Source organism: Ascaphus truei, chromosome 3, assembly GCF_040206685.1.
Source record: "Ascaphus truei isolate aAscTru1 chromosome 3, aAscTru1.hap1, whole genome shotgun sequence".
NCBI classification, from domain to species: domain Eukaryota; kingdom Metazoa; phylum Chordata; class Amphibia; order Anura; family Ascaphidae; genus Ascaphus; species Ascaphus truei.
Window position 1 is genome coordinate 2,623,204 of NC_134485.1, and position 19,619 is coordinate 2,642,822.

The following is a 19,619-nucleotide window of genomic DNA, read 5'->3' on the forward strand; positions in this document are numbered from 1 at the left end:
ACTCACTGCACCGGAAGTGGGAACCAACGACTCAGCAACTGCGCCTACTCACACTCACTGCACCGGAACTGGGGAGCCAACACATCACTAACTGCGCCTACTCACACTCGCTGCACCGGAGCTGGGGAACTAACCCCTCACTAACTGTGCCTACTCACACTCACTGCACCGGAAGTGGGGAACAAACCCCTCACTAACTGTGCCTACTCATACTCACTGCACCGGAAGTGGGGATCTAACGCCTCACTAACTGTGCCTACTCACACTCTCTGCACCGGAGCTGGGTAACTAACGCCTCACTAACTGCACCTACTCACACTCACTGCACCGGAAGTGGGGAACTAACGCCTCACTAACTGCGCCAACTCACACTCACTGCACCGGAAGTGGGGAACTAACCCCTCACTAACTGCGCCAACTCACACTCACTGCACCGGAAGTGGGGAACTAACCCCTCACTAACTTTGCCTACTCACACTCTCTGCACTGGAAGTGGGAATTAAAGCTTCACTAACTGTGCCTACTCACATTTGCTGCAACGGAAGTGGCAACCAACGCCTCACTAACTGTGCCTACTCACACTCAATGCACCGGAACTGGGAGCCAACACATCTCTAACTGCGCCTACTCACACTTGCTGCACCGGAACTGGGGAACTAACCCCTCACTAACTGTGCCTACTCACACTCACTGCACCGGAACTGGGGAACTAACCCCTCACTAACTGCGCCTACTCACACTCACTGCACCGGAAGTGGGGAACTAACCCCTCACTAACTGCGCCTACTCACACTCACTGCACCGGAAGTGGGGAACTAACCCCTCACTAACTGTGCCTACTCATACTCGCTGCACCGGAAGTGGGAAACTAACGCCTCACTAACTGCGCCTACTCACACTCACTGCACCGGAACTGGGGAACTAATGCGTCACTAACTGCGCCTACTCACACTCGCTGCACCGGAATTGGGAACTAACACCTCACTAACTGCGCCTACTCACACTCGCTGCCCCGGAAGTGGGAACTAACGCCTCACTAACTGCGCCTACTCACACTCACTGCACCGGAAGTGGGAACTAAAGCCTCACTAGCTGCACCTACTCACAGTCACTGCATCGGAAGTGGTAAACTAACGCCTCACTAACTGTGCCTACTCACACTCGCTGCACCGGAAGTGGGAACTAACACCTCACTAACTGCGCCTACTCACCCTCGCTGCACTGGAAGTGGGAACTAACTAACACCTCACTAACTGCGCCTACTCACACTCACTGTATCGGATCTGGGGAGCCATCAGATCACTAACTGCGCCTACTCACACTCGCTGCACCGGAACTGGGGAACTAACCCCTCACTAACTGCGCCTACTCACACTCGCTGCACCCGAACTGGGGAACTAATGCCAAACTAACTGCGCCTACTCACACTCGCTTCACCAGAAGTGGGAACTAACGCCTCACTAACTGCGCCAACTCACACTCACTGCACCGGAAGTGGGAACTAACACCTCACTAACTGCACCTACTCACACTCGCTGCACAGGAAGTGGGAATTAACGCCTCACTAACTGCGCCTACTCACACTCACTGCATCGGATCTGGGGAGCCATCAGATCACTAACTGCGCCTACTCACACTCGCTGCACCGGAACTGGGGAACTAACCCCTCACTAACTGCGCCTACTCACACTCGCTGCACCCGAACTGGGGAACTAATGCCAAACTAACTGCGCCTACTCACACTCGCTTCACCAGAAGTGGGAACTAACGCCTCACTAACTGCGCCAACTCACACTCACTGCACCGGAAGTGGGAACTAACACCTCACTAACTGCACCTACTCACACTCGCTGCACAGGAAGTGGGAACTAACCCCTCACTAACTGTGCCTACTCACACTCACTGCACCGGAAGTGGGGAACAAACCCCTCACTAACTGCGCCTACTCATACTCACTGCACCGGAAGTGGGGATCTAACGCCTCACTAACTGTGCCTACTCACACTCGCTGCACCGGAAGTGGGGAACTAACGCCTCACTTACTGCACCTACTCACACTCACTGCACCGGAAGTGGGGAACTAACCCCTCACTAACTGCGCCTATTCACACTCACTGCACCGGAAGTGGGGAACTAACGCCTCACTAACTGCACCTACTCACACTCACTGCACCGGAAGTGGGGAACTAACCCCTCACTAACTTTGCCTACTCACACTCGCTGCACTGGAAGTGGGAATTAAAGCTTCACTAACTGCACCTACTCACACTCACTGCACCGGAAGTGGGAACTAACACCTCACTAACTGCACCTACTCACACTCGCTGCACAGGAAGTGGGAACTAACCCCTCACTAACTGTGCCTACTCACACTCACTGCACCGGAAGTGGGGAACAAACCCCTCACTAACTGCGCCTACTCATACTCACTGCACCGGAAGTGGGGATCTAACGCCTCACTAACTGTGCCTACTCACACTCGCTGCACCGGAAGTGGGGAACTAACGCCTCACTAACTGCACCTACTCACACTCACTGCACCGGAAGTGGGGAACTAACCCCTCACTATCTGTGCCTATTCACACTCACTGCACCGGAAGTGGGGAACTAACCCCTCACTAACTGCGCCTACTCACACTCACTGCACCGGAAGTGGGGAACTAACACCTCACTAACTGCGCCTACTCACACTCGCTGCACCGGAACAGGGGAACTAACGCCTCACTAACTGCGTCTTCTCACACTCGCTGCACCGGAACTGGGGAACTAACACCTCACTAACTGCGCCTACTCACACTCGCTGCACCGGAAGTGGGAAATAATACCTCACTAACTGCACCTACTCACACTCACTGCACCGGAAGTGAGGAACTAACGTCGCACTAAATGCACCTACTCACACTCACTGCACCGGAAGTGGGAATTAACGACTCACTAACTGCGCCTACTCACACTCGCTGCACCGGAAGTGGGAAATAACACCTCACTAACTGCACCTACTCACACTCGCTGCACCGGAAGTGGGAATTAACCACTCACTAACTGCGCCTACTCACACTTGCTGCACCGGAAGTAGGAACCAACGCTTCAGTAACTGCGCCTACTCACACTCACTGCACCGGAACTGGGGAGCCAACACATCACTAACTGCGCCTACTCACATTCTCTGCACCGGAACTGGGAACCAACGCCTCACTAACTGCGCCTACTCACACCCTGCACAGGAAGTGGGAACTAACACCTCACTAACTGTGCCTACTCACACTCTGCACTGGAAGTGGGAACTAACACATCACTAACTGCGCCTACTCACACTCGCTGCACCGGAAGTGGGGAACAACCCCTCACTATCTGTGCCTACTCACACTCACTGCACCGGAAGTGGGGAACTAACCCCTCACTAACTGCGACTACTCACACTCACTGCACCGGAAGAGAGGAACTAACCCCTCTCTAACTGTGCCTACTCACACTCGCTGCACCGGAAGTGGGGAACTAACGCCTCACTAACTGCGCCTACTCGTACTCGCTGCACCGGAAGTGGGAATTACCGCCTCACTAACTGTGCCTACTCACACTCACTGCACCGGAACTGGGGAGCCAACACATCACTAACTGCGCCTACTCACACTCGCTGCATCGGAAGTGGGAACTAACGCCTCACTAACTGTGTCTACTCACACTTGCTGCACCGGAAGTGGGAACTAACCCCTCACTAACTGTGCCTACTCACACTCACTGCACCGGAAGTGGGGAACTAACCCCTCACTAACTGTGCCTACTCACACTCGCTGCACCGGAAGTGGGAACTAACGCCTCACTAACTGCGCCTACTCACACTTACTGCACCGGAAGTGGGAAACTAAACCCTAACTAACTGTGCCTACTCACACTCGCTGCACCGGAAGTGGGGAACTAACGCATCACTAACTGCAACTACTCACACTCGCTGCACCGGAAGTGGGGAACTACCACCTCACTAACTGCAACTACTCACACTCACTGCACCGGAACTGGGGAACTAACGCCACACATAACTGCGCCTACACACACTCGCTGCACTGGAAGTGGGAACTACCCCCTCACTAACTGTGCCTACTCACACTCGCTGCACTGGAAGTGGGAACTACCCCCTCACTAACTGAGCCTACTCACACTCGCTGCACCGGAAGTGGGGAACTAACCCCTCACTAACTGTGCCTACTCACACTCGCTGCACTGGAAGTGGGAACTAATGCCTCACTAACTGCGCCTACTCACACTCGCTGCACCAGAACTGGGAACCAACGCCTCACTAACTGCGCCTACTCACACTCACTGCACCGGAACTGGGGAGCCAACACATCACTAACTGCGCCTACTCACACTCGCTGCACCGGAAGTGGGAACTAACACCTCACTAACTGCGCCTACTCACACTCACTGCACCGGAAGTGGGGAACTAACACCTCACTAACTGCGCCTACTCACACTCACTGCACCGGATGTGGGAACTAATGCCTCACAATCTGTGCCTACTCACACTCACTGCACCGGAACTGGGGAGCCAACACATCACTAACTGCGCCTACTCACACTCGCTGCAACGGAACTGGGGAACTAATGCCTCACTAACTGCACCTACTCACACTCGCTGCACCGGAAGTCGGATCTAATGCCTCTCTAACTGCGCCTACTCACACTCACTGCACCGGGAGTGGGGAACCAAGCCTCAAGAACTGTGCCTACTCACACTCGCTGCACCGGAAGTGGGGAACTAACGCCTCACTAACTGCACCTACTCACACTCACTGCACTGGAAGTGGGAACTAACGCCTCACTAACTGCGCCTACTCACACTCGCTGCACCAGAACTGGGAACCAACGCCTCACTAACTGCGCCTACTCATACTCACTGCACCGGAACTGGGGAGCCAACACATCACTAACTGTGCCTACTCACACTCGCTGCACCGGAAGTGGGAACTAACACCGCACTAACTGCGCCTACTCACACTCACTGCACCGGAAGTGGGGAAGTACCACCTCACTAACTGCGCCTACTCACACTCACTGCACCGGAAGTGGGGAACTAACACCTCACTAACTGCGCCTACTCACACTCACTGCACCGGATGTGGGAACTAATGCCTCACTATCTGTGCCTACTCACACTCACTGCACCGGAACTGGGGAGCCAACACATCACTAACTGCACCTACTCACACTCGCTGCACCGGAAGTCGGATCTAATGCCTCTCTAACTGCGCCTACTCACACTCACTGCACCGGGAGTGGGGAACTAACGCCTCACTAACTGTGCCTACTCACACTCGCTGCACTGGTACTGGGGAACTAACGCCTCACTAACTGCGCCTACTCACACTCGCTGCACCGGAAGTGGGGAACTAACGCCTCACTAACTGCGCCTACTCACACTCGCTGTACCGGAAGTGGGGAACTAACGCCTCACTAACAGCGCCTACTCACACTCGCTGCACCGGAAGTGGGGAACTAATGCCTCACTAACTGTGCCTACTCACACTCACTGCACCGGAAGTTGGATCTAATGCCTCACTAACTGTGCCTACTCACACTCACTGCACCGGGAGTGGGGAACCATAGCCTCATTAACTGTGCCTACTCACACTCGCTGCACTGGTACTAGGGAACTAACGCCTCACTAACTGCGCCTACTCACACTCGCTGCACCGGAAGTGGGGAACTAATGCCTCACTAACTGTGCCTACTCACACTCACTGCACCGGAAGTTGGATCTAATGCCTCACTAACTGTGCCTACTCACACTCACTGCACCGGGAGTGGGGAACCAAAGCCTCATTAACTGTGCCTACTCACACTCGCTGCACTGGTACTAGGGAACTAACGCCTCACTAACTGCACTTACTCACACTCGCTGCACCGGAAGTGGGGAACTAACGCCTCACTAACTGCGCCTACTCACACTCACTGCACCGGAAGTGGGAACGAACGCCTCACTAACTGCGCCTACTCACACTCACTGCACCGGAAGTGGGGAACTAATGCCTCACAAACTGTGCCTACTCACACTCGCTGCACCGGAAGTGGGGAACTACTGCCTCACTAACTGTGTCTACTCACACTCGCTGCACCGGAAGTGGGGAACTACCACCTCACTAACTGCGCCTACTCACACTCACTGCACCGGAAGTGGGAACGAACGCCTCACTAACTGCACCTACTCACACTCACTGCACCGGAAGTGGGGAACTACCACCTCACTAACTGCGCCTACTCACACTCACTGCACCGGAAGTGGGAACGAACGCCTCACTAACTGCGCCTACTCACACTCACTGCACCGGAAGTGGGGAACTAACACCTCACTAACTGCGCCTACTCACACTCACTGCACCGGATGTGGGAACTAATGCCTCACTATCTGTGCCTACTCACACTCACTGCACCGGAACTGGGGAGCCAACACATCACTAACTGCACCTACTCACACTCGCTGCACCGGAAGTCGGATCTAATGCCTCTCTAACTGCGCCTACTCACACTCACTGCACCGGGAGTGGGGAACTAACGCCTCACTAACTGTGCCTACTCACACTCGCTGCACCGGAAGTGGGGAACTAACGCCTCACTAACAGCGCCTACTCACACTCGCTGCACCGGAAGTGGGGAACTAATGCCTCACTAACTGTGCCTACTCACACTCACTGCACCGTAAGTTGGATCTAATGCCTCACTAACTGTGCCTACTCACACTCACTGCACCGGGAGTGGGGAACCAAAGCCTCATTAACTGTGCCTACTCACACTCGCTGCACTGGTACTAGGGAACTAACGCCTCACTAACTACACTTACTCACACTCGCTGCGCCGGAAGTGGGGAACTAACGCCTCACTAACTGCACTTACTCACACTCGCTGCGCCGGAAGTGGGGAACTAACGCCTCACTAACTGTGCCTACTCACACTCACTGCACCGGAAGTGGGAACGAACGCCTCACTAACTGTGCCTACTCACACTCACTGTACCGGAAGTGGGGAACTAACGCCTCACTAACTGTGCCTACTCACACTCACTGCACCGGAAGTGGGAACGAACGCCTCACTAACTGTGCCTTCTCACACTCGCTGCACCGGAAGTGGGGAACTACCACCTCACTAACTGCGCCTACTCACACTCACTGCACCGGAAGTGGGAACGAACGCCTCACTAACTGCGCCTACTCACACTCACTGCACCGGAAGTGGGGAACTACCACCTCACTAACTGCGCCTACTCACACTCACTGCACCGGAAGTGGGGAACTAACGCCTCACTAACTGCGCCTACTCGTACTCGCTGCACCGGAAGTGGGGAACGAACGCCCCACTAACAGCGCCTACTCACACTCACTGCACCGGAAGTGGGGAACTAAAGCCTCACTAACTGCGCCTACTCACACTCGCTGCACTGGAAGTGGGGAACTAACGCCTCACTAACTGCGCCTACTCACACTCACTGCACCGGATGTGGGAACTAACGCCTCACTAACTGTGCCTACTCACACTCACTGGACCGGAAGTGGGGAACTAAAGCCTCACTAACTGCCTACTCACACTCGCTGCACCGGAAGTGGGGAACTAAAGCCTCACTAACTGCGCCTACTCACACTCGCTGCACCGGAAGTGGGAAATACAGATTAAATCGGGGTGTTGCAATTTATCTGCACGATGGGTATTTGCCCGATACTGCTCCTAGTTACCCTATAATAATAATAATAGTATCATTGTCCCTCTTTCCGCACTGGATTGCACAGTAGAGGTGGCTGCACGCGCACCTCTGCTTTATGAATTTATTCCATATTTACTGTGTTAGAAATGAATCCATTCCTAGATAATCGGTTTCTTGCGCTGTGCTAATGTGCCCACTAGGTGGCAGAGCTGCACCACATCTGTGCTGATGTATACTGTGATTCCATCCCATCCTCCGGCGGCAGCGGCAGCGGCGAAGGGTTAATGGTTTAATAGTTACCCGCACTTGTAATGTTTCGGTGATTTACGATATGTTTAATAGCGCTTCAAATACAGGTCACACGTGTAGCTGCCGTGTGCAGCGCAGGAACACACACCTGCACCATGCGCGTTCACACGGGGGGTTCGCACGGGGGGTTCGCACGGGGCGTTCACACGGGGGGATCACACGGGGGGTTCACACGGGGGTTCACACGGGGGGTTCACACGGGGCATTCACACGGGGGGTTCACACGGGGGGTTCACACGGGGGTTCACACGGGGGGTTCACACGGGGCATTCACACGGGGGGTTCACACGGGGGTTCACACGAGGGGTTCACACGGGGCATTCACACGGGGGGTTCACACGGGGGTTCACACGGGGGGTTCACAAGGGGCGTTCACACGGGGGGTTCACACGGGGGTTCACACGGGGGGTTCACACGGGGGGGTTCACACGGGGGGTTCGCTTTCTGCTGCAATGAGCGTTTGGGACAGGATTAACACTTTCAGGAGTAACACCTTCTACTAAAGTTACCATGACAACGGGATGCTGCATGGCGTCGCGGTGTCACGTTTTCACGGCGCCGCGACGTTGTCATGGCAACGCGCATCACGTGATGCTGTGACATAGCGTTCCCGTTGACATGGCAACACGGCACCATTTGACGCCGCGCGGCCATATTGACAGGAGTTACTTGCAGGGGAAGGTGCCGGGAGGACTCTGACGCCGGGAGACGCCGCCACCGCCGCACGCCACCGCCCTATGTTTAATATGTAACCCGGAGACCGGAGATACGTGGTCAAAACTCGGAGTGGGGCTGAGCCCTGGGTTAGGATTTTGTGGATCTTACAGTCTAACATGTAATGCCTGGAGCATGGGGGGCCACAGGGGGGCATGGGTCATTGGGGGGCCACAAGGCGTCATTGGGGGGCCACAGGGGGTCATTTGGGGACATGGGGGGGGGTCATGGGGGTACCACAGAAGGGCATGGGGGGGACACAGGGGGCTATGGGGAAATACAGGCAGGGCTGCCAATAGGGGGGGTCTGCCAGGGTTGCCGTCCCGGGCCCGGTGAGTGGCCGTGTAATTAAAAAAAAGTGTCAGAAGAAAATAAATAAATTGTCGGCCATCCCCGTGCGTATGCGCAGAGCAGAGGTCTCGGCGAGCAAGCGCCTGATGGGCTGCCCCCCCAATCGCGGACCCCTTCTTCGCTCCACCCCTGGTCCTGTCTCCCCGCCCGCATGGGCACTCGAGGGGAATGTGGGCTGGAGGGGGATGCGCCGTGCTTAACCCTGCTCCAGCCTCCTGCACCAGTCACCCAGGCTGTTAGTCAGTCAGTCACCCACCCTGTCAGTCACCCACACAGTCAGTCACCCACACAGTCAGTCAACGCAGTCAAGTCAGTCAGTAACCCGCCCACACACCCACGCAGTCAGTCAGACGCAGTCAGTCACCCAAACCAACGCAGTCAGTCGCCCACCCACACAGTCAGTCACTCAAGCCAACGCAGTCAGTCAAGGTATTACAGTACCTCTCATTTTTTACTGGACAGAGTGTCCAAATACAGGACAGTCCAGTTCAATACCGGACACCTGGCAACCCTATGCATTGCCAATATAAACACGCTTAGAATGCCCCCACGCGGGCCTAATAACTGAGGGCTTCCCGGGACACTCGCCAGTTACCTGCACACGCTCCACGCTGGTAATGTCCCATGATTCATCGGGCTGTTTGCACTGAGACTTTTGGGGCCATATCATCACATTAGTAACCACAATGTCAGAAAAGGTGTTACAGGGCCGAGTTCTCTTGCTGTGTTGCATCTTCGATATACAGTAAATGGCTAAGCCAGGCAGCACGGTTTAATGTATATTGTGAGATAAACCCCATTCATTTTGTCACGTAAAAAGGCCTTGAAACACTGCAGGGGTTGTGTTATCGTGAGTGCCGTATTGCTGCTATGGCCGTCACCGGAAAACCTGCAAGCGCTTCACCTCGTGTCATTATTTTGCCAAGAACTCCTCTCCCTATAGTAAAGGAGATAATTAGCACGCCCGCTCCGGTTAATCAGGTCAGCGTGTTATAATAAGTCCAGCCGGGGCAGGCCGGGAGACGAGGGACCGTGGCTGAAGCTGCACTTATTAGCGTGTTATAATAAGTCCAGCCGGGGCAGGCCGGGAGACGAGGGAGCGTGGCTGAAGCTGCACTTATTAGCGTGTTATAATAAGTCCAGCCGGGGCAGGCCTGGAGACGAGGGAGCGTGGCTGAAGCTGCACTTATTAGCGTGTTATAATAAGTCCAGCCGGGGCAGGCCGGGAGACGAGGGAGCGTGGCTGAAGCTGCACTTATTAGCGTGTTATAATAAGTCCAGCCGGGGCAGGCCGGGAGACGAGGGAGCGTGGCTGAAGCTGCACTTATTAGCGTGTTATAATAAGTCCAGCCGGGGCAGGCCGGGAGACGAGGGACCGTGGCTGAAGCTGCACTTATTAGCGTGTTGACAAAGCACAGGTCTCCTGAGAGATGAGTGTCCGTCCCGGACTGTCCCCTAAGGAGGTCTCCTCGGTCTGATGCCAGAATTAGACGCACCACAGTTACAAAGCGTGGCGTGGTGAGCCGCGGCCACACAAACGCCTTAACCCCTTCACTGCAGGGGGAATGGATATCATGGTCACCCACTGAAAGACGCTCTGGAAAAGTACAGCACACACTTCTATAGCAGCGATGTACTAATACAGCACGGAAACTTTCATTCAACACTATTTTGGGGCCAATGTCTTGAAGTCCTATTTTAATCATTTTGATGCCAATTAACCTTCATAATATGTGTGTTACCCAAGCAGCAATCCAAATGTTGAACAGGGATCAACATTAATAAAAAGGAGTGCAGCATTCAACTAGTACAATGCACACGTACATATCGAGTCATCAGATAATGCTCAATGCACCTTTAAAATAAAGTCAGCTTAACTTCTGTTGCAAGAAAAAAAAAAAAAAGGGAAGCCACAGAAAACAGACCTCCCCCAGCACAGCTTCCTAAATCACAGGCTTAAAAATACAGCCGCCCACACACTTCTGAAGCTCATAACCTATACACAGGATGCATCATTAGTTGTTTGAAATTATGTGAGAGGGTGTCAGGCATTGGACATCAATCACCTCCACCCAATCCCTCTTTGCCACCTCACTTGAGAGGCAAAGTAATACCTGCCCACTGGGTGGGCCTTATTCTAATCAGGGGCTCATTTCCCTAGCACCCCTCCCACAAGACCGGTGTCTGAAAGTCTAACAGACATGGATCTGGTCAGGAAATCCTTTGTCTTAAGGTGTGAAACACAACACTTATCACAAGTACCCACGTCCTGCTTTGTTTTGTGCTAGCATACACAATCAGGGTGGGGGAGCCTTTGATCAGGGGGTTTATTGTAGACCATTTGTCTCCCTCCTGAGCATTAACATACCATATGGGCTCTGGCTTCCCCGGGCTTTTATACCAGACCCAAAATACAATACATTCTTTAATATCTACACATATTAAAATAATCCGTTCTGTGGGTCTGAGCGGGCTGAAATTTGCCAGGTCCTCATGCCGGAGGACCCTTGCCATAGTGGCCAAATATCAGCCTTCCTCGACCCCCAGAACTGGAGATACAAAAATACAGTTTAAAAGCACATTACAAAAGTGGCTTTTTTCTGCCATGCAAGTCAATGGCAGAAACGTAAACTTTACCATTTCCCTGACTCCATTCTGTTGCTCCGAGAGGGTCGCTATATGTCATGCAATCCTGCCAAAACTAGGACTACCTGGTGGCCGAATCTCAGCCCTCTAGGTTGAACAGAACCGGAGTTATGGGTTCCAGGTTTCTGCTCATTCTGACTTAGCCGTTTTTTTCACACGGCTTCCCTCCATTAAAATCAATAGGGTCGGCGCCTCCATAGGAAATGCATGGGCCGTCGCCACCGTAGGATTCAATGGTAGGACCCTCCTGGCCGGCGCGACCCTTTCTCGCCGCCATTAATTGTCGGACCCTGTTGGGGTCAAGTGAGGGGGTTCCTAACATCTAGGGTCAAAAGGAATTTTATTTCTGGGTGTCCTAGAACAAACGTTCCCACGCCAATTGGCCGTGAACTTGACCGAGGCCCTAGTTCCCACGCCAATTGCGCGATCAAAGCTCTTTTTTGACAATGTTGCCGCTCTTGCGGTTTTGCGGTCTGGCTGGCTGCCAGCTCGTCTCCGGAGGTCGGCATCCAGGAATCCCCATTGAAATGCATTACTCCATTCACTTTCAATGGGGAACCGCCGCTCCTCCTCTCGAGCGCCACCTGCAGGACTTCTACGGAAACGGGCCCAAATCGCCGGAATCTCCATAGGATTGTATTGAGCCCCAATGGCGACCTATGGAGAAACTGCAAAATGGAGCCTGCAAAGGCGGGAAAAGGTACAAAGGGCCATAAACACAGAATTAACATTAACCCTTTCCCTCCCGCATAGATCCCAGTGTATGTGTTGATGCAGAAACTGGAATGGGAACAATATATATTCACAGGGGGATACACAGTGGGTGCTGAAGCAGGGGCATAACTACAGTACTGGACATCATTCCAGTTAACCTCTCGCCTCCCAGGTGAGAGCAGGGGGTGGCCAAATGGGGTGTAACCACTTTAATACCGGCCAAACCCCCTCTCCCATGACAGTGTAGATTTTCTGCCTGGATGTGTAGCCCTTTAATTCTGGTCTCTGCTGCATGTGATTCTTTGCTTTGTTGCTCAGGCTGTTTGCAGGAACTATGTAGGCAAAAGAACAAAAAAATTCACAGGCAATCTCCGGGGCCCCTTTGAACTTCAAGGGCCACCTCTCATCCCAACTTCTGACACCATATGTAAGAGATGTGTGCAGAGGTATGCAATGAAGACCGTTTTTGAGGTGAAATTAAAATAAGGCTTTATTGCGCCTGTCCCTTTTAACACAGCAAAACATATGAAAACAACAAACGCCTATCCCTGTGTAAGGGCTAACTTACTTCCCCAGTCCCTTTCTCCAGGGCTGGAGGGATAATCCCATTACCACCCTATTCCCCAAAGTCACAAAAGATACCTTAAAGCAGGTAGCCCTTCGTGTCAGTCTGGTACAGTAGGTTCCTGTGTCCAGGAATATAGGTCTTTGGGTGTCTTGATTTCAGCAGAGCCTTTCTGCTCAAGACCTCTTTCCTCTTGTCAGCACCCTTGTGTACTGAGGAAAATCTCCCTTCCTGTCTCTGAGGCAGGCTTTTTTGACACCTGTAATCAGCCAGGTGGTGTTGGTTAATTGTCTACAAGCAGTTAACCACCACACTGCTGGATTAGAGGCACATTTCTGAACAGGGATAAGTCCCCTGTTACACTTCCGCTTTCCCTTCCTCCGCGGGTGTCGCACGCACGCGCAAGTATGTCCACCTCCACTGCCGCCAATGATCTTGTTTCTTCCACACCTGCCCTGCATCCAGCTTCAGCCTATCAGCGCTCTACCTACGTCTGACCTCACTGCTGGTAGTTCCCATTGGTCCCTCTCGCTATATAGTGCTACCAGCCCTGAGCTGATTGCTGAGCATAGTCAGTCTCTCGTTGTGCTTGCTATAAGCTACCTCGCAGTCTGCTCTTGTCCTTCTGTTACAGACTCTCGCTTGTTTCCAGACTCCCGACTTCTTTCACCCTTGACCCCGGCTCGCTCATCGGATTTCTACCTTCTCCTCTCCTCGACCCTAGCATTGGACTTCGAATACTCTTGACCACTCCGACCCTGATTCCGGCAAATACCTCTACAATTCTATACTCTCCAGCCCCGACCCAAGCTATCCACTACTACTCTGCTTACCGGACCCGCCCACGCGGCTGTAGGGCGGTGGCTTACCCGTATTCCCACCTCGGCCTCGCGGTCCAGTCCGGTTTGTGGTGAGCACCAGAGACATTCCCGTGACATAGGTGCAGGCAGTGGTTGGGTTAATTCCGTCAGAAAGGCCCTGTGTGCTTTTTTGATTTTGTAAGATAATATATAATATAATAATATATGTAACACACATCCCCCCCCCCACCTCCCCCGGCACTATAAGCATACGCGACAGTTACAATGCATTTCTTTTGCCGTGACGGCGCCGGCACTATAAGCGCAGCCTTAGACACATCTGACGTATCTAAGGGCGGGCCTAGCAACAGCCAGAGAGTGTCAGCCTGAGGGAAGGATACTGATTGGTTCATCTGCTGTATGTGATGACCAATCAGTATTCAGAGCTGCTCTTTTATGGGGCGTGGTTACATCTCCTCAGGGGGATTCTGGCACTTTCTGTCAGTTCTGTTTCCCTTCCCCTGAGGAGTGTGTGGGAGTGAGTGAGTGTGGATGTCAGGATTACTATCAGGGACAGTTATTGGGATGGGGTGTTGGGGTGAGTGTGTGGGAGTGGGTGAGAGTGCCTGGGAGTGGGTGAGTGTGGGAGCGGATGTCAGGATTACTATCAGGGACAGTTATTGGGATGGGGTGTTGGGGTGAGTGTGTGGGAGTGGGTGAGAGTGGGTGGGAGTGGGTGAGTGTGGGAGCGGATGTCAGGATTACTATCAGGGACAGTTGTTAGGATGTGTGGGAGCGGGTGAGTGTGGGAACGGATGTCAGGATTACTATCAGGGACAGTAATTGGGATGGTGTGTGTGTGTGTGTGTGTGAGAGTGTGAGAGTGTGTGTGTGTGAGTGTGTGTGTGTGTGTGTGTGTTTGTGTGTGTGTGTGGGAGAGTTTGTGTGTGTGTGTGTGGGGGAGAGTTTGTGTGTGGTGTGTGTGGGGGGGAGAGTTTGTGTGTGTGTGTGTGTGTGGGAGAGTTTGTGTGTGTGTGTGTTAGTGTGTGTGTTTGTGTGTGTGTGTGTGTGTGTGTGTGTGTGTGTGTGTGTGTGTGTGTGTGTGTGTGTGTGTGTGTGTGTGTGTGTGTGTGTGTGTGTGTGTGTGTGTGTGTGTGTGTGGGCGGGGGGGAGAGTGTGTGGGATAGTGTGTAGAGTGTGTGGGAATTGTGGGGAGTGTGGATTGGGCCTGCGGGGCCTTATCTCTATATGGTCTGTATGTGCTTGAGTGTGGGTGTGTGTGTGTGAGTGTGGGTGTCAGGATTACTATCAGGGACAGTAATTGGGATGGGAGTGGGTTGTGGGGGTGGGTATGGGAGTTGGGGAAATGATGTCAGGATTACTATTGTGTGTGTGTGTGTGTTCAGGATTACTATCAGGGACAGTAATTGGGATGGGGTGTGGGGAGAGTGTGTGAGTGTGTGAGTGTGTGTGTGTGTGTGTGTGTGTGTGTGTGTTCAGGATTACTATCAGGGACAGTAATTGGGATGGGGTATGGGGAGAGTGTGTGAGTGTGTGTGTGTTCAGGATTACTATCAGGGACAGTAATTGGGATGGGGTGTGGGGAGAGTGTGTGAGTAGGGATGGGGCCTGCAAGGCCTTACCTCTATATGAGGGCTGAGTGGTCTAGCTGACTTCTGAGTAAAGGAATACAGACCCAGTTGCACCAGAACTTCTTGTGGTTACTGACTGGATCAGAACATAGTGTCAGTATGGACCCTCCTGCAAGCACAGGACCCGCGCTGACTGGAGGCGCTGCCAAGGAATGAAGAACGGTGAAAATCTGTCCTGTTTCTCCCCACGCCATCGCAGAGCAACTCAGCCCTCCTGTTACCGCACCACCTCTAATATGGAGTAGCAGACCTGATCCCCCGTGTCAGCTGGTGGAGGTTAGTGACTCTTCATTCCCAGGTTTCAAGCCCGCCCCTCCCCACTTCCCTAGTTTGCAAGTGCCTCATTCTGCTGGATATAGACCCACTGTGGTCTTTCTCCCTCCTAATAGAGGTAAATGAGAATTTTAATCCTAATAGAGGTATATTAGCAGTGGTTGACAAATCACCAAAAAATCTACTCGCCACACAAAAAAATCTACTCGCCACCTAGTACCAAACGTGTGCTGCTTGGGCCAATATTTATTCACCCGGGGGTTAAATCCACTCGCCCGGGGCGAGCAAATGTATAGGTTTGTCGAACACTGTATATTAGTATTTTATCTGGTAGTGTTAGGACTTGCGAACAGGTGTCTGCCTTGACGTGGCTCGCAAGCTTACAACGCTTTGGCCAAAGGGTTAAACTAAATGACCCTACTTCAAGAGAATATATAAGTATTTTTCTGTGTATTTCTATCATGTTAGATGTAGCGTTTGGCTTCCCTGTCGTCTGTTGTCAAACAATATTAATAAGAATCAATAATAAAAAATAATTATATTTCAAAAAATAAATAATCTTGAACAAAAAAAGATATACAAGATAATCTTAGCGACAACAATACCAGATAGAAGGTAAATCATTTGAAAACATATAAGAAAGGAGAATGTAAATTGACAATAATATAACTAATAATAATACTATTTAGCAATTATAATAGTTTAATCATAAATCACCACATTCAGAATATATATATATATATATATATATATATATATATATATCAAAACTGCGCTGATCTGAATATACATACCTCACTATATGGCTATTTCTCTCATTTTTTAGATCACACTCGACTTCTGGACTCTTATTTGATTGGACTTTTTTCATAGCAACATATTTCATTACTGTTTTATTTTAAACATTGTTTGCGGGGGTTTGCGCCTTTTGTTGCTTTTCACCCATATATATATATATTCATTAGCTTACTGATTATTCTGTTTAATTTTACATTTGCGCACCTATTATATATATTTCTATGTACTATATTATATATATATACTATTTCTATGTACTGTATTATATATATACTATTTCTATGTACTATATTATATATACTATTTCTATGTACTGTATTATATATATACTATTTCTATGTACTATATTATATATACTATTTCTATGTACTATATTATATATATACTATTTCTATGTACTGTATTATATATATACTATTTCTATGTACTGTATTATATATTCTATTTCTATGTACTATATTATATATACTATTTCTATGTACTGTATTATATATACTATTTCTATGTACTATATTATATATACTATTTCTATGTACTATTTATATATACTATTTCTATGTACTATATTATATATACTATTTCTATGTACTATATTATATATACTATTTCTATGTACTGTATTATATATACTATTTCTATGTACTGTATTATATATATACTATTTCTATGTACTGTATTATATATACTATTTCTATGTACTATATTATATATACTATTTCTATGTACTGTATTATATATTCTATTACTATGTACTATATTATATATTCTATTTCTATGTACTGTATTATATATACTATTTCTATGTACTGTATTATATATACTATTTCTATGTACTATATTATATATTCTATTTCTATGTACTGTATTATATATATACTATTTCTATGTACTATATTATATATACTATTTTTATGTACTATATTATATATATACTATTTCTATGTACTGTATTATATATATACTATTTCTATGTACTGTATTATATATACTATTTCTATGTACTATATTATATATACTATTTCTATGTACTATATTATATATTCTATTTCTACGTACTATATTATATATATTATTTCTATGTACTGTATTATATATACTATTTCTATGTACTATATTATATATACTATTTCTATGTACTATATTATATATACTATTTCTATGTACTATATTATATATTCTATTTCTATGTACTATATTATATATACTATTTCTATGTACTGTATTATATATACTATTTCTATGTACTATATTATATATTCTATTTCTATGTACTATATTATATATATTATTTCTATGTAATGTATTATATATACTATTTCTATGTACTATATTATATATACTATTTCTATGTACTATATTATATATACTATTTCTATGTACTATATTATATATACTATTTCTATGTACTGTATTATATATACTATTTCTATGTACTATATTATATATACTATTTCTATGTACTATATTATATATATACTATTTCTACGTACTGTATTATATATACTATTTCTATGTAATATAGGAAATATATTCTATTTCAATGTACTATATTATATATTCTATTTCTATGTACTATATTATATATTCTATTTCTATGTACTATATTATATATATACTATTTCTATGTACTATATTATATATACTATTTCTATGTACTGTATTATATATACTATTTCTATGTACTATATTATATATATATACTATTTCTACGTACTGTATTATATATACTATTTCTATGTACTATATTATATATACTATTTCTATGTACTATATTATATATTCTATTTCTATGTACTATATTATATATATTATTTCTATGTACTGTATTATATATACTATTTCTACGTACTATATTATATATATATACTATTTCTACGTACTGTATTATATATACTATTTCTATGTACTATATTATATTTACTATTTCTATGTACTGTATTATATATACTATTTCTATGTACTATATTATATATACTATTTCTATGTACTATATTATATATACTATTTCTATGTACTATATTATATATACTATTTCTATGTACTATATTATATATTCTATTTCTATGTACTATATTATATATATTATTTCTATGTACTGTATTATATATACTATTTCTATGTACTATATTATATATACTATTTCTATGTACTATATTATATATATACTATTTCTATGTACTATATTATATATACTATTTCTATGTACTATATTATATATTCTATTTCTATGTACTATATTATATATACTGTTTCTATGTATTATATTATATATTCTATTTCTATGTACTATATTATATATACTATTTCTATGTACTATATTATATATACTATTTCTATGTAATATATATATATACTATTTCTATGTACTATATTATATATTCTATTTGTATGTACTATATAATATATATTATTTCTATGTACTATATTATATATATTATTTCTATGTACTGTATTATATATATACTATTTATATGTACTATTTTATATATTCTATTTCTATGTACTATATTATAGATACTATTTCTATGTACTATATTATATATACTATTTCTATGTACTATATTATATATTCTATTTCTATGTACTATATTATATATACTATTTCTATGTACTATATTATATATACTATTTCTATGTACTGTATTATATATACTATTTCTATGTACTATATTATATATATATATATACTATTTCTATGTACTATATTATATATACTATTTCTATGTACTGTATTATATATACTATTTCTATGTACTGTATTATATATACTATTTCTATGTACTATATTATATATATACTTTTTCTATGTACTGTATTATATATACTATTTCTATGTACTGTATTATATATATATATATACTATTTCTATGTACTGTATTATATATACTATTTCTATGTACTGTATTATATATACTATTTCTATGTACTGTATTATATATACTATTTCTATGTACTGTATTATATATACTATTTTTATGTACTGTATTATATATATACTATTTCTATGTACTATATTATATATTCTATTTCTATGTACTGTATTATATATACTATTTCTATGTACTGTATTATATATACTATTTCTATGTACTATATTATATATTCTA